The sequence below is a fragment of the Acomys minous genome, assembly GCF_964271855.1.
Source record: "Acomys minous genome assembly, chromosome: 3".
Taxonomy (NCBI): Eukaryota; Metazoa; Chordata; class Mammalia; order Rodentia; family Muridae; genus Acomys; species Acomys minous.
In genome coordinates, this window is record NC_140485.1 from 77,543,292 (window position 1) to 77,560,652 (window position 17,361).

The 17,361-nt window shown below is 48.1% G+C and overlaps 1 long non-coding RNA gene across 1 annotated transcript; it reads right to left on the bottom strand.

Annotated features, from left to right (window-relative positions):
- LOC311594979 lies at window positions 1-630 on the bottom strand. The gene is made up of 2 exons (XR_014778272.1): window positions 492-630; window positions 1-296 (listed from the first exon to the last, which is right to left on the bottom strand). It is a non-coding gene; the product is annotated as an uncharacterized lncRNA (long non-coding RNA).
- Window positions 631-17,361: the final 16,731 nt, after the last annotated feature.

The window sequence follows — 17,361 nt, forward strand, 5'->3', positions numbered from 1 at the left end:
TTGGGAAGAGACTCAATGTTTACTGTGGGGGCACACGGGCTTAACAAAAGGCTTTCTTTTTTTCCTTGGGGAGGTTACAGGTGGGTGGTTGAAATGGTGGATGGGGAAAAAGGTGGGGAGCCCTGATGGCAGGAGGCCAGAGGGCTCCTCAGGAGAGTGTAACTTTGGAAAGCCCATGCGATGATCTGAGGAGAGGCCTCAGCACAGGCGGGTTTGAACTGATCTCCTGGGTGCTGGTGGCGGGTGAACGATGGGAGATGAAGCTGCAGCTTTTCAGTGGCGGGGCTGGACCTTGGCTGTGGGAAGGGACAAAGTACGGAATCCCTGGGGACAGTAAATGAAACGGCAGTCTGTGGCCACATGTTCCAGGGTCTGTTTCCGAAAGATCCTAAAGGCAGCCAGATGGAGGGGGTGGACGGAGGCGGTAGAGGCAGGGAGGGAGGCAGGAGAAAGGCTGGGACGACCTCCAGGAGTGGGTGACAGTGGCTCACCGGTGGTAGAGGAGGTGGCAAGAGTGAGTGATCCGAGTACGTGCCGAGGCAGCACCCCTGGTGCTTGCTGGTGGATCAGGAGTGTGGGCGTTCAGAGAGGGCGGCTTGAGACAGATCCCGAGGATGCAGGGTGAGTGGAGGAAGCTGCTGATTGGTGAAGAAGTCGGGGGAGGGGGCGGGGCGGGCGGGGGGGTGGGGGGGAGGTGCACTGGGCAGGAACTTCCTCTTCTTGTAAGGGAAGAATCAAGAGTCAGGTTGGGACCAAATTCTAAAGGTCAAACCTACTAGCTGCCCTTGGGAGTGATGACCAAGTTAATACTGAACACACTGCATGCACCAGGTGCCAAGTGCTTACGGTGTTTGCCCTTAAGGAGAGGTGCTGCTATTAGCTCCGGTCCACTGCTGAGGAAACAGGCTCAGAATGGGATGTAGTGTAAGAGAGACAGGCAGCATCCAGGGAGCCCTCCCATCTAACTGGCCTCTGGAGGGAACTGTTTAAAAGTACTCTGGAATCCCAGAAGTGGTCTCCTAGAAGAAGCCCGGGTCAGGAAAGCTATGTCCAATAAATATCCAGGAGACTGGCTAGACCTAGGGGATGCTGGATGGATGGGAATGGAAAGATGACGGGAACAAGTGAGCTTCATCCTTCTAGGCACTAGGCTCTCAGGGGCTTGGTGAGAGCCCAGAGTCTCTATTAGCTTTTTCATACACCCCCAAGACCACCTCCTGTCCAGGGTTGGCGCCGCCCACAGTGGGCTGGGCCCTCCCACCTGGGCTCTCCCACATCAGTCATCAACCAAGAAACCTTTGCACAGGCGGATCTTTCTTGCTTGTTTGTTTATTTGTTTGTTTTCCGAGACCGGGTTTCTCTGTGTAGCGTTGGTTGGTCTGGATTCTCTTTGTAGACCAGGCTGGCCTCGAACTCACAGAGATCCACTTACCTTTGCTTCCCAATTGCTAGGATTAAAGGCCAGAGCCACCACTCCTGATCCACAGGGCGATCTTATGGAGGCATTGTCTCAATTGAGGCTCCCTCCTCTCAGATGACGTCAGTTTATGCCAAGCTGACAACAACAACAACAACAAAAACTAGCCAACACAATTGGAAAGTGGATTGTCCAACATCTCCTTCTGTGAGGCCATCACTTCCTGTAATCACTGCCAGGATATTAGCCCTCCATTTCCCGAAAGCCTTTCAAGCACTCTCCAGGCTGAGTTAGGCCCTCCCTCCTCTGCAAGGCCCCTCAGTCATAATGTCACCAGGGGCCACCCAGTCCATTGCTTTTGTTGTTGCTGATGCAGTTTTGTTTTCTGAGACGGAGTCTAACTATGTGGGCCCCGACTGGCCTGGAACTCATTACAGTAGACCAGGCTGGCCTCCAACTCACAGAGATCCACCTGCCTCTGCCTCTCGAGGGCTGGGATTAAAGGCGTGCGTTAAGCCCGATTCAAAAGATTTCTTTCATTTTATGTGGATATGTGTGAGTACATGCATATGAGTGCAGGTGCCCAAGGAATGGAACCTTCTAGAGCTGGGGTTTATAGGCAGTTGTGAGCCACCTAATGTTGAGTGCTGGGAAGAGAACTAAGGTCCTCTGCAAGAGCGCTATTAGCTCTTAACCGCAGAGCCATCTCTCCAGCCCTGCCACAGTCTATTGTAATTGTCTATAACCTTCTGGCCCTGAAAATTGAAAGTCATAAACCCAGTGGTGGCAGAGGTACACACCATTTTTGGGGAGCAGCGGGGGTTGTTTTTTTTTTTTTTTTTTTTTGAGACAGGCTTTCTGTTGTAGTCCTGGCTGTTCTGGACTTGCTTTGTAGACCAGTCTGGCCTCTAACTCACAGAGATCTGCCTGCCTCTGCCTCCTGCATGCTGGGATGAAAGGCGTTAACATCCCACATCTGGCTGAGGAGGCACACACCTTTAATCCCAGCACTTGGGAAGCAAAGTGCAAAACTGCCCTGGTTTATAGAGTCGGTTCCATGACAGCCAGGGTTACGCAGAGAAACCCTGTCTTGAAAAAAAAAAAAATAGAACAAAACCAGCCAACCAACAACTGAAGGCCGTCTCTCTAGTGCCAGCCAAGGTATGGGCGGAGAAAGGGCTTTGGTGTGTGCTTGGGCGGCCCTGGGTCTCCAAGCTTCTCACCCCTTTGCTAACAGCCTCGGTCACCCTCTCACTCAGGAAGCAGAATACATGCCGTGATGAAAAGGCTCAGAGTCCCCAAGTGACAGAAAAACAAAGGGACATTAGACCTCCCTCAAACAGAGGTCTGTAAGGTATGGCCCAAGGTTAGATGGGCCTCGCCCTGTCCCACAGCCCCTTCCCTACTAATGTGACAATATGGGTCCTTCACTCAGAGCTGTGCTGGCCCCTAGCAGTCTCCAGAATTTCAGGCACTGCTCTGTTCCAGGAACTCACAGGCTCCAGTCTGTGGGGGAAGGGAGGCCCTCAAGAGGTTGTTGGTCATCTTGTAGAGTGACCAAGCTTCTAGAGTGAAACACGCCAAGGAAAGGATGACTCATTCACAGCGTGCTTTGCCAGTTCCTGGGAAAACACAGATCATGAAACCCATCCTGGGACTTCTAAGGACAGGAAAGGAGGATTCCCAGATGGAGCCTGTCCTTGGTGTCCAGCAGCTGGAAAGGCTGGATGTGTGCTGTGCGGTTTTTCCTCTCCAAGAGGGAGGCTTCTCCTCAGTCCTCTTGAAAGGCAGAATAGCATCCTCCAACAACTCTAGTGGAGCGGTGACGCCAGCCGCTCTTCAAACTGGAGGCTGAGCACGACCACAGCCACTGTGACAGCTGACCCACTATGTGCAGTGAAAACAGTTTAGAAAGCCAGTGCACGTCTTTAATCCCAGACCTCAAGAGGCAGAGGCAGGCGGATCTCTGTGAGTTTGAGGCCACCCTGGTCTACAAAGTGAATTCCAGGCTAGCCAGGGCTAATAGTAAGACCTCTGTCTGAAACAAACAAACCAAGCAGATAGGAAGAGTGTTCTCACTTTGAATTATAAAAATGATGCCCAAGTCTATCATGCCTGCTGCTTTAAAAGAGATGGGCTGACAGGGCTGAGTCGGGCACGTGGGCAGTAGAGGCAAGAGGATCAGAAAGTTCAAAGTCATCTTCAGCTACATTTGGAGTTTAAGGGCAGGCTGGGCAATAAAAAAAAAAAAGTATGTTCTCGGGAACCCAGGGCAGTGAGTGGTTCGTGGCAGTAATCCTAGCACTCAGAAGACAAGGCAGGGCACCTTGCCATGAGCTCAAGGCCAATCTAGGCTAGAGAACGACACCCTCCCTCTCAGAAAGCTAACAAAAGGGCTGGAGAGATAACGCAATGGTCAAGAGCACTGGCTCCTCTTCCCGAGGACCGTGGCACACAACCATCTGTGCCAGGGAATCTAACATCCGCGTCTGACCTTTGAAGCCACTGCATCCATGTGGTGCACAGGCATTCATTTAGGCGAACACCCCATATACATACATAAAATAAAAATAAATAAATAAATAAAAATAATAAAAATGAAACTTTAGGATTCAGGCTACAACTCAGAAGTAGAGTGCTTGCCTAGCATGCTGGAGGTCCCTGGAGTTTCATTTAAAAAAAAAAAGAAAAAGCCAGGCGTGGTGGCGCACGCCTTTAATCCCAGCACTCAGGAGGCAGAGGCAGGTGGATCGTTGTGAGTTTGAGGCCAGCCTGGTCTACAAAGCAAGTCCAGGACAGCCTAAGGCTACACAGAGACAGAGAAACCCTGTCTCAGAAAACCAACCAAAAAAAAAAAAAAAAGATAAAAGATAAACAGCTGGATGGTGGTAGCACATGCTATTAATCCCAGTGCTGGGGAGGCAGAGGCAGGGGTCTGAGTTTGAAGCCAGCCAGGGCTACACAGAGAAACCCTGTCTTGATACATATATATATATATATATATATATATATATATATATATATATATATATATATATATATATACTTATATTCCCTTCTCCAAACTAGGCAGATATGAGAATGACCTTTACCTCCTTTCCCCAGGCACTCCAGTCAGCTGCCAACACAGTAAAACCCCTAGGGAGGACAAAGCATTGGTGGAAAGAAAGAGCTTGCCCAGAGGCATGAAGTCACTGCACCTGAGCTGAGTGCTGATCTTATTGTTCTAGCAAGTTCCTGAAGGCAAGTTGCTTAATGTGCCTAAGGCTCAGTTTCCCCATCTGCAGAGCAGAGAGAAGCAAACCAGCCTGAGAGATTTGCTGAGGGGGCACGTGGCAAAGCATTGGACTCAGTGTGTGGTCCTCGGGATGAAGGTTTGTTTAGTCCAATTTACATGGGGGCGGGGGAGGGAATGGTTAGCTCTTCAGCATTCAGTCAGTTCTGATGACTGCATGTCAACAGCAGAGAACCTTAACAGTGCATTAATTCCTACTGCTGTGCGTGTGTAGGACGCATGTGTGTGAATACAGGTGTGTCCATGCCATAGGACACAAGTGACGGTCAAAGGTCATATTTACAGAGCTGGTTCTTTCCTTCCACTTGCGTTGTAGGCACTGAACTCAGGCTGTCAGGCTCCCCCAGCCAATGTGTTTACCTACTGAGCATCTTTCCAACCCTGGAATGGTTGTTTTGGTTTGGTTTGGTTTTTCTTTTTCTTTTTCTTTCTCTGTAGACCAAGCTGGCCTTGAATTTACAGCAATCCGCCTGCCTCTGCCTCCTCCTGAGTGCTGGGATTAAAGGCGTGCGCCACCACGCCTTTTGGTTTGGTTTTTTGAGACAGGATTTCTCTGTGTAGACTTGGCTGTCCTGGACTTGATTTGTAGACCAGGCAGGCCTCAAACTCACAGTGATCCACCTGCTTCTGTTGGGATTAAAGGTGTGTATCACCACTCCCTGTCCCTAGAATGTTTTGATTCCTCCGGAAAGCCTTTTTTGCTCAACCCCCCTTCTAGAGGCATCCAGGGTAGCTGTGTCTATTTCATCATGCTCTTTAACTAGAATCCGGAAGTATGTGCGTGCTTGGCGTATTGCACACACCAACATATTTTTCAGATTTATTTAGATACTCTATCATTGGTTTTTAAATACACCACATTTTATCTAATCGTGAATTTTTTTTCTTCTCTTTTTGGGAAGGGGAGGTTGGGCGAGGAGACAGGGTCTCACTATGTGTTCCTAGGCCGGCCTAAAATGTACATTTCTCCTGCCTTGGCAACCGGAGCACAAGAGACGACCCAGATGTGTGCCACCATGCCCAGCATACTTTGCAAATTCTGGTTTTGACAGCACGTGGATTGTTTCCAGTTGTTCTGTTGGGTTTCGTTTTTTTTTTGTTTTTTGTTTTTGTTTCCAACTTAAAACTTCTTTATTCATGTACACAGGCAGTCTCTTCCTGAGGCAGGGCTCTAAAGATCAGCATTGGATATTGGGAAGATAACATTTTTATAGCTCAGGAATAGGGGGTTTGCAAATGGGGGCTTTGGCAGCAAAATAGGAGGAGGTCACAGAAGCAGAACATAAACATAACACGTAGATCATAGCAACCTTCTGAAGCAAAGGCACGGCTGCAAGGTGGTCATAACAAGGTGGGTATAACAATTTTGAAACAAAAAGTACAGAACCATTTGTAGTTAAGGCTACGTGTGGGGGGTTTCGGTTTTTGAGAAAGCGTCTCAGTGTGTAGCCTGGCTGGGTTGAAATTCACTATGTAGACCAGGCTAACCTCAAATTCTCAGAGATCTGCCAGCCTCTGCCTTCCAAATGCCGGGATTAGAGGCTGGTGCACCGCCATCCCTGGCTATTCCTGCTTTTGACTATTTATTTATTTATTTATTTTCAAAACAGAGTTTCTCTGTGTAGCCTTGGCTGTCCCAGACTCACTTTGTAGACCAGGCTGGCCTTAAACTCAGAACGACCCACCTGCCTCTGCCTTCCGAGTGCTGGGCTGACTTTTAATAATAAAACCACCATGAACATTCCTGCTGGAAATTAGCACACGACTCTGGGCACAGCTGTTTCATTTCCTTTTGGGTGATGCCTAGGGCCAGATTGCAGAACCTCAGAGCCAGGGGCGGGGGTGGGAGGATGGGGGTTGGTGGGTGAGAGGGGCGGGGGTGGAGGGGTCTGTGGAACTGCCTGTAACTCCCCACGGCCTCTCTGAGGTTACTGCTCTCCTCATATTTCTGACAGCCATGCCAACCTCTCCATATTTGGTGTGTTCGGTCTTTTTTAACTCTACTTAGTCTGGAGTACTTACAGACATTGTGGTTTGAGTTTGAATTTCCCTGATGACAGCGGTGAATTCCTTTCTTGCACTTCTTTAGAATTCTTGTGTTTATGCGGGCCTAGCATGCATGTTTATGTGTACACAGGTGTATAGGGGTATGTGTGTGTGCATGTGTCAGTGTGCATGTACATGGAAGCCAAAAGCCACCATATCCACTTTTTTTTTTTTCAAAACAGGGTTTCTCTGTGTAGGCTTGGCTGTCCTGGATTTTGCTTTGTAGACCAGGCTGGCCCCGAACTCACAGTGATCTGCCTGCCTCTGCCTCCCGAGTGCTGGGGTTGAGGGCGTGAGCCACCACGCCCAGCTCACATGCACTTTTTAAAAAGATTTTATTTATTATTTATACAATATTCTGCCCACATGTGTGCCTGCCCACCACAAGAAGGCACCGGATCTCATTTACAGATGGTTGTGAGCCACCATGTGGTTGCTGGAAATTGAACTCAGGACCTTTGGAAGACCATACGGTGCTCTTAACCACTGAGCAACCCCTCACATACACTTTTTAATTTGGGTTTTAGGGATCAAACTCAGGTCCTTTCCTTATACTTACATGCCAAGCACTTTATGGAATGAACTAGAATTCTGTGGGGGTGGAGGTGTGCTAGCCTGTATATATGTGTGTGAAAGTCACAGACTAGGGCTGGAGAAATGGATTAGTGGTTAAAAGCATACACTGCTCTTCCAAAGGACCCAAGTACAACCCCCAGGAAAACACATCAGATGGCTCACAGCTACCTGCAACTCCAGCTCCAGGAAGGTCTGGATACTTCTGGCCTCTGCACATGCCCACACACAGACATAAACACTAATATTTTTTTAAAGAAAGAAAGAAAGTGCAATGAGCATAGTTTTTTAAAATGCCTTTTGGGAGCTGGGCGTGGTGTCACACGCCTTTAATTCCAGCACTCGGTAGGCAGAGGCAGGTGGATCGCTGTGAGCCCGAGGCCAGCCTGGTCTACAAAGCAAGTCCTGGACAGCCAAGGTTACACAGAGGAAATTTAGCCTTTTGGGGTTGGAGAGATGGCTTAGAGGTTAAGAGCACTGGCTGCTCTTCCAGTGGTCCTTAGTTCAATTCCCAGCAACCACATGGTGGCTCACAATCATCTATGAGATCTGGTACAGGTGTACATGAGGCAGAACACTGTATACATAATAAATAAATAAATCTTTAAAAAATATTTTTAAATGCCTTTTGGACATGTAAAAACAGCTTAGTCAGGATCCCACTGCACCCAAGGCTGCACCTGATAACCTGAACCCAGTGACATCACTCATTCAAAATAACCAGACACAGTCCTAGAGCCTCATGACGCCCACGGACAGTATATAAGCAGAGACCAAGAGCAATGCTCTGCTCAGCATATCTGAAGAGATGCCACCTTGATCTGTCCTGTGGCCGGAGCAGCTCCTCCAGGATCCTGACCCTCGAATCAGAGACTTCTGATAGAGACTGGACCTGACCTTCAGCTAAGATCCAGCACACAGCTGAGCAAGCAGCCTTGGGGAGATAGGCTTAGAACCATAGTTAGAAATTTAAGAGTGTGAACATCGTGTGATGGCTTTCAGCATAATAAAACAGAACTTTTGTTATAGCGGCTATGCGTGTCCACCTTCTTGCCCTCAACAGACAGAAAGTCGCAGAGTAATGTTGATTGTCTTTTTTTTTTTTATCTCCGCTTTAGTTTTTGAGACAGGGTCTCTTTCTGAGCCTGTATCTTAATGTTCCATCTATATTAGTGGCCTGTGAGCCCCACAATCTCATATTCCTGATTCCCCAAACTTTCTTACACGCTCTCACCTCCCCTGTATGCTAGAGCTACAAACACACACTGTCACGTCTATTTTTTTTTCCTTATCAGATGCTGGGAATCTGAACTCAGGACCTCTTGCTTTCAGAGCTCACACTTTACGCGCTGAGCCATCTCCCTAGCTCAGGTGGCTTGTTGTTGTTTTGAGACCAGGTCTCGAGTAGCCCAGACTGGCCTTGAGGTCACAACACAGCCAAGGATGACCTTGGATTTTGGATTCTCCTGCTTTCATGTACCAGGCGCTGGAACTAAAGGTCAGGCCTGAGCTACTGCTTTATGCAGTGTCGGGATAGAACCAGGGTTTCATGCATGCTGGGCAAATGCTCTACCAGCTGAGCTCCACCCCGTCTCCACTGGATTTCCTTTATTGCATTTTTATCCATTTGTTGTGGGCGAGGGCACATGTGCCATGGCATGTCAGCTCTGTCCTTCCACTTGTGGGTCCCAGGGATGAACTCAGGTCATCAGACTTAGGAACAAACGCCCTTAAGCACTGAGCCATTTTAAGGCCCCCTGAAATTTAAACAACAAAAAATGTTTTTAACTTTACATTTATTTATATTGTGGATGTGTGTGTGTGTGTAGGTGCACATATAGTCCAAGAGCGTGGCACCCGTCTATAGATCAAAGGACACCTTGCAAGAACCTGTTCTCTCTCTCCACTTACGGCTTCGGGGCTCTAGCACAGGCCATCGTGCTTGGTGGCACTCGTTCCCCCTGAGCCTCCTCAGTGACCGTAACGTTGTTTTTCCAGTAACGTTTTCAGTTTTATTATAGAAAATGCACACACAGCACACTCCCTTACTACTTTTCCCCTCAGTGTTTTGGGTTGCCAAATGAATGAGGAAATGAAAAACTGTTGGCAAAAGCTACTAAAATATTCAGAGATCTGTAACGGCAAGAACACAGATCCGTGTGCAGCCTCCATGGCAGCCGAGATCACGGCCGGCCGGAGGACAGGCCACCTCCAGACCCTTTCACTGCTGTCCTCACTTATAAACTCTTTCCTCTGCTCTGTGCACTTTACACACCATGTCCAAAGGTCTTGTGTTTTTGTTGGGGGGAGGGGCTCGTGTCTCAAAGGCTGGGCTGAAGCTCACTAAGTGTCTGAGGATAGCCTTGAACTTGTTCTCTCCCTGCCTCTGTCTCCACAGTGCTGGGACCACAGGCACACACCAACACACCCAGTTAGCATGTCCGATTTTTACTATAGCCCTTCAAGGCTGTCACGTGACTGGCCATCGCAGCAACTCTGAGGATCAGAGCACTGACTCGTGTCCTCCACACGGCTCAGTTCTGTCTCCAGAAGATCCAGACCCAAAAGGCAGATGTCTGACTTGAGACTCCCATTCATCAAATTGTCTTCTAGGAAAATACCATCTCATAGACACATGTAAAGGAATATTACTCAGCTGAAAGCAGGAGTGAGGTCCTGATTCCTGTTACAGCTTAGTGAGTTTTGGGATCATTCTGCTGAGGGAAGGAAACTAGTAATGAAAGGTTGCCTGCTACATGGAGACAGAGAAATCTATACAGATAGCAGACTGCCAGCACAGGGACTGGGGCTCGTGATGGGAGAAGTGTTTAACGGGCACACACTTTTCTTTAGAGCGGACCAACACTTTAGAACTAGACAGAGGGCTGGGCGTGGTGGTGCATGCCTTTAATCCCAGCACTCGGGGGACAGAGGCAGGCGGATCTCTGTGAGTTCGAGGCCACCTTCCCTGCTCTACATACAGAGTCAGTTCCAGGACAGCCAGGCACACAGAGAAACCAAGCGGAGGGGGGGGGGGAGGGAGGGAGAGAGGGAGAGAGGGGGAGGGAAGAGAAAGGGAGAGAGGAGAGAGAGAGACAGAGACAGAGACAGACAGACAGACAGACAGATAGATAGACAGACAGGGACAGGGACAGAGACTGGACAAATGGCTCAGCAGTTAAGAGCACACTGACTGACTGCTCTTTCAAAGGACCTGGGTTCAATTCTCAGCACCCACATGGCAGCTCACAACTGTCTGTAACTCCAAGATCTGACACTCTCACGCAGACATACATACATAAAAGAAAGGAAAGGGGAAAAACTCTTAAAACCAGGCATGGTTTGGTGGCACAGGAGTGTAACCCCAGCACCCTGGAGATGGGGTTAGGAGGATCAGTTCAAGGTCATCGTTAGCTGCATAGTGAGCTCAGGACCAGGCAAGGCTTTCCTGATGTTTTCCTCTTCCCCAGAAGAAGCTGCCACCGCCACAACCAGAATGCCAGGGCAAGGGAAGAGAACTGTGCAGCATGTCGAGGGAGGGCGCTGGGGTTCTGGAACCCAAGCTCCGTTACAGGCATCTCTATGTTCTTTTTTTCCTTTTCTTTTCATCTCTACGTTCTTGTCTGTGAAAATGGAAGTGATAGTGTTGCAAACTCATGGATAGTCTAGTCTGTTCTCAACACAGCAGCTGGCAACAGCCAATTACAAATTGTGAGACTGGGCCAGCAAGACGGCTCAGCGGGTAACGGTGCTTGGCTCCAAGGTCAACCTCGGAAACACTTGGTGGGAAGGGAGAACGAACCCCTGCAAGTTGTCCTCTGACATCTAACCTGTGTGCCTCTCTCCCTCCATGCAAAATAGATAGATAGATGTGAGAATTTTTTTTAGATAGATGCATGGATAGAGAGATTGGTAAATAAATAAATAATATGAGGGGGTTTTGTTTTTGTTTTGTTTTTTGCTTTTTCCAGACAGGCTTTCTCTGTGTAGTCTTGGCTGTCCTAGACTCATTTTATAGACCAGGCAGGTTTTTGGTTTTGGTTTTGACTTGTGAGATCATTGTCTCACCTGCCTCATCTCACTCAGATAATGGCCAAAGTTGCCACTGGAACCCACAGAGGCTGCAAAAAGTCCTTCACCTCCTGGGACCTCTCCCCAGATCTACTCCATTTTTACTGGCTTCCATCCTCCAAGATGCCAGGCAACCCCAGCTCAGGCCTCTTCAGCCTCATGCTCCCACTTCCTTTAGAAAAGATGCTCAAAAGATGTCTGAGTTCTAACCCCCCAAAGCCTGGGCCAGGGAGTCGGGGCTGCAGTATAATCAAGTTAAGGATTTGAGCAGGGGAAGTTATTCTAGGATATCCAGTGTCCTTAGAAGAGAAGAGGGGAGCCGGGTGTGGTGGCACTCAGCTTTAATCCCAGGGCTCGGGAAGGCAGAGGCAGGCAGATCTCTGTGAGTTCAAGGCCAGCCTGGTCTACAAAAGGAGTCCAGGACAGCCAAGGTTACACAGAGAAACCGTGTCTCAAAAAGGAAGGGGGCGGGGGGGAGAAGAGGGAAGAAAGGAAAAGTTGAATCAGAGAGGAAGTGACCCAGAAGCGGAAGTTGGAGCCGAGAGGAAGGAATGTGGGCTGCCTGAGTCGTAAGATGAGGTCTAGAAGTCCCTGGAGCCTGTGGAGGAAGTTCCTTCCTGGTAGAAGCCAGCATCTGGATTTTCCTCCAGAAAGACCCACTTTGTACCTTTAATCTCTAGGACTATGAAATACTAGGTTGTGATTAGGCCTTTAGGCAAGGAAGACAGAATTTATGAGAGACATGACCTGTCAGTTTGGCTTCTACTCAGCGCTAGTTTAGCTGCTGACACCAGGGCAGGAGTGTGCTTAGGAACAGTGGGGGTGTTGCAACCGATATGAAGCCAGAGAGGGCTTCAGGAAGTCAGCTCAGGCTATTCTAACAACCTCTTTTTGTGACAGCTCATGAGGACACTCCCTTATGAGGATGACTGCCCCAAGGCCAGAGCAAGTTCCCACCTGGCCCATGTGTTAAAGGGAGTTTCCATCACGTCACACACGACCACACTGCAGGAGCTCTTAGGAGACAAACCACATGCAAACCCCAGGATTGTTCGCACTAGCCCACATGACTGAGAGATTCAGTGTAATCCCTTGCAAAATTCATTTTTCGCAGAAATGGAGGAAAGGGGCGCTAAGATTCCCATGGTACTGAGGACTCTGCACAGTCTGAAGTATCTTCAGAAAGAACAAAACCAGATGCGCAGACACCACCAGGTGTGCACCCACTTCAAGCTGTACCGCAAGGTTATTATAATCAAAATGAGACGGTACTGGTATAAAATGGAGCAGGAGAAGAGAATGAGAACGCAGAAATAAACCCAAGCACACGTTGCCAGCTCACCTTCGATGCGGGCACCGAGAGTACACAGTGGAGAAACGAGTCTCTCTAACCCATGGGGTGGAGACAGCAACGTGCAAAGAAGTGAGACTGGACCCTCATCTTACATGACATACAAACTTTATCGTGAAATAGATTTATTGTAGTGATGGGTATGCGTGTGTGTCTGTCTGTGTGTGGGTATATGCATGTGAGTGCAGGTGCCCTCAGAGGCCAGTAGGAGGCGACAATATCCCCCATGGCTGGAGTTAACAGTTGTCTGACGTGGGTGTTGGGAACTGAGCTCAGGTCCCTGAGTCATCTCTGTAGCCCATTAAGAAAGATTACAGACTAAAATGTAAAACCTGACAAAGGGAAACTTGGAGGAGGAGGAGGAGCAAGAGCCCCTTGATATTAGCCTTTGGCAACAGGTGTTTGTTTGAGACAGGGTCTCACTATGGCTGGCCTGGAACTCCAGTGTAGACCAAGTTCTTCTCTCTCTCTCTTCCCTTTTTGGATATGACAACAAAAGCACATGTTGCGGGCTGGAGAGATGACTCAGAGGTTAAGAGCAGTGACTGCTCTTCCAGAGGTCCTGAGTTCAATTCCCATCAACCACATGGTGGCTCACAGCCATCTATAATGCGATCTGGTGCCCTCTACTGGCCTGCAGGTGTACATGCAGGCAGAATACTGTGTACATAATAATAAATAAATAAATCTTTTTTTTTTTAAAGCACATGGTGCAAAGATAAAATAAACAGGTGCAAACCTGATCAGACTAAAGGTTCATGAGAAAGGAAATGAGATGAAAAGTCACTCCGCAGAAGAGAAGAGTTGAAAGTCACATTTAATAAAGGGTTGGTGTCTAAAAGAGCATGCGCACAATCCAGTAGCCAAAACTAGTTTGTCTCACTTAAGAATGACCAAAAGTCCTGAACTTTTCGAAAGTGAGTCTTCACATGGCCAGCTGTCACCTTGAAAGTTATTCGACCCATTGTCCTGGAGGTATAAACAGACTTTATGTCGGCTGTCTTAAGAAAAAGCTAAGTGTTAGTAAGGATGTGTAACAGAATTCTGGTGCCTGTCAGCAGTTAACATATTTTTAAAAGGCTCCAAAAGTTAAAAATAGGCTAAGTATGGTGGCACACATCTTTAATCCCAGCACTCAGAAGCCCAAAACGGACAGACCTCTGAGTTTGAGGCCAGCCTGAACTACATAGCAAGTTGTAGGGCAGCCAGGGCTGAACAGTGAGACCCTCCTTAAAAAAAAAAAAAAGAAAAGAAAAAGCAGGGCGTGGTGGCGCACACCTTTAATCCCAGCTCCTGGGAGTCAGAGGCAGGTGGATTGCTGTGAGTTTGAGGCCAGCCTGGTCTACAAAGTGAGTCCAGGACAGCCAAGGCTACACAGACAAACCCTGTCTCAAAAAACCAAAAAACAAAACACAAAACAAAACAACAACAACAACCAAAAAAAAAAAAAAAAAAAAAAAAAAAGAAAGAAAGAAAGAAAAGAAAAGAGGGCTGGAGAGATAGCTCAGCAGTTAAGAGCACTGTCTGCTCTCCCGAAGGTCCCAAGTTCAATTCCTAGCAACCACATGGTGGCTCACATCCATCTATAATGAGATCTGGTGTGCAGGCATACTTGTAGGCAGAACACTGTATGTGTAATAAATAAATCTTTAAACTGAAATAAAAAAAAGAAAACAACCTTTAATCCCAGCAGAGGCATGTGAATCTCTATGAATTCAAGGCCAGCCTGGCTACAAAGTGAGTCTAGGACAGCCAGGGCTGTTACACAGAGAAACCCTGTCTCAAAAAAAAAAAAAAAAAAAAAACTAATAAAGAAGAAGGAGGAGGAGGAAAACAGCTATATAAACAATAGACTGTCACTCATTTTAACTACAAAAAGCTAGACAGTGGGGTACATACCTATAACCCCAAATCTCAGGAGGCTGGGGCGGGGTGGGATGGGAAGAGGGAGGGAGGGAGGGAAGGAGAAAAAAGGGAAGGATTCTGCCATTTGCAACACAAAAAGGGTCCCAGAGGATGGCGTACTAAGTGACATAAGTGGACACAGGATGCTATGATCTTCCTTGTCAAACACCCCATCAGAGAGCTGAGCTGTGCACACCCAGGCCTGGGAGGATGGGGCTGTGGGAAGATGCTGGCCAACGGGTATGAAGCTTCCCTTATGCAGGATAACGAGTCCAGAGGTCTAATGTGACTCCAGGTCATGGGACTGTTGTGTGTGCTTAAAATGTGCTGAAGAGCTAGGTACTAAGTGTCCACCATACTTGCACACTCACACACACTATATACACATACCACACATGTGCACACTCACACACATACACACATGTGCACACTCACACACATACACCCATGTGCACACTCACACACATACACCCATGTGCACACTCACACACATACACCCATGTGCACACTCACACACATACACACATGTGCACACTCACACACATGTGCACACTCACACACATACCACACATGTGCACACTCACACACATACACACATGTGCACACTCACACATACACACATGTGCACACTCACACATACCACACATGTGCACACTCACACACATACACGTGCACACTCACACACATACATATGTGCACACTCACACACATACACACATGTGCACACTCACACACACCACATGTGCACACTCACACACTTACCACACATGTGCACACTCACACACATACACACATATGCACACTCACACACATACACACATGTGCACACTCACACATACCACACATGTGCACACTCACACACATACCACACATGTGCACACTCACACACATGTGCACACTCGCTAACACTCCACACAGTCACACACACTCATTCACACATACCACACACATACAACCACATACATGTACACACTCATATGCACTCACATACTCATACACATATTCCAGCCACACACAAATCCACATACACTTACACACGCATCACACATAACAGACATATAATCAGTCACACACACTCATACAGTCACACACACTCCACAATCACACACACACACACACACAAACACAGACAAGAACTGAAGCGATAGATATTTTGAAGCTTTTTAAAGATTTATTTATTACATATACAGTGTTCTGCCTGCACCTACACCTGCACACCAGAAGAGGGCACCAGATCTCATGATAGATGGTTGGGAGCTACCATGTGGTTGCTGGACCTTTGGAAGAACAGATAGATGATTATCTTAACTGCTGAGCCATCTCTCCAGCCATGATAGATATTTTAATTAGCTCAATTATGGTATATATATATATATATGTGTGTGTGTGTGTGTATGTGTGTATGTGTGTGTGTGTGTATGTGTGTGTGTGTGTGTGTGTAACTAGCTTGACTACGATGGTTACATATAATGTATATATTTCTATATACATACATAAAATTAATTGTATACTTCAATTTTTTCAAGATTTAAAAATCGATGTACACAGCGTTTTGTCTGCACGTATGTATGTGCATCATGTACGAGCTTGGTGTCTACAGAAGCCAGAAGGGGGCACCGGATCCCCGGAAGCTGGAGTTGCAGACAGTTGTGAGCTGCCACGTGCATGCTGGGGACAGAACCTGGGTCCTCCGCAAGAACAAACCAGTGCCCTCTCTCCACTCTCGTTTTTTTTTTTTTTTTTTTTTTTTTGGTTGGTTGGTTTGGTTTAGTTGTTGTTGTTGTTTGTTTGTGGGCTTTTGTTGTTCTTGGCTTTTTGAGTCAGGGTTTCTCTGTGTAGCCCTGGCTGTCCTGGAACTCACTCTGTAGACCATACTGGCCTCAAACTCAGAGATCCGCCAGCCTCTGCCTCCTGAGTGCTGGGATTGAAGGCGCACGTGCACCCCCATGCCCAGCTGTTATTTTGTTGTTTAAGAAGAGATGTTCTTTAAGGTGGAAGACCATGAGCTTTCTGAGCTGCTGCCAGGGATGCTTAGTGAAGAGACCAGAGACCAGGGACCCTGTCTGCAGGGCCCTTCGTAGGATAAACCTCTCCTGTTGCTTCTCTGCCCTGCAAACTCCAGGCAACTCAGGAAAGCTGGAGCCTGGACCGAAGCCCCAAGGAGCAAGTGTCAGGCAGAAGGTCGAGGCCAGAGTGTCTCCAGGGTCCTCTGATGAGTGGGAAACTGGGATAGGAAGGAGATCTGGGAGAGACGTCTCAGAAGCCACGAAAGCCCGACACTGCCATCTCTGCCACAGTACAGAGAGGAGGAGGGTGTGGAGAAAGCGCAGGCACTCACCCATCCTAGGGTGGTCTCTGGAGCAGCCTTTGAGGCAACATAAGGAGGTGGACGCTGAGGTAGAACTGCTCCTGGGAGCTGGAGGTTCTCTCCCTCAGGGGGCACATCTACAGTGGCCTAGCCCACACCCACCATGACCCCTTAACTCTCAACTCCTGCCAAGCCTTTGGTCAGCTGGTCACTGGCACTGGGCCAGGCATCTGGGCTGACCCTTGGTCTGAGATGGCTCCCCTGTGCTGGGCTCCCCTAGAATCTGCTGTGACCCCTTGATGGAGACTCCTCAGGACACATCTGTTCGAGTGTCAGTCTCCCACCAGGCCAGGGACACTCCCGGTTTCCACAAAGTGGCCTTTCCCGATACCCAA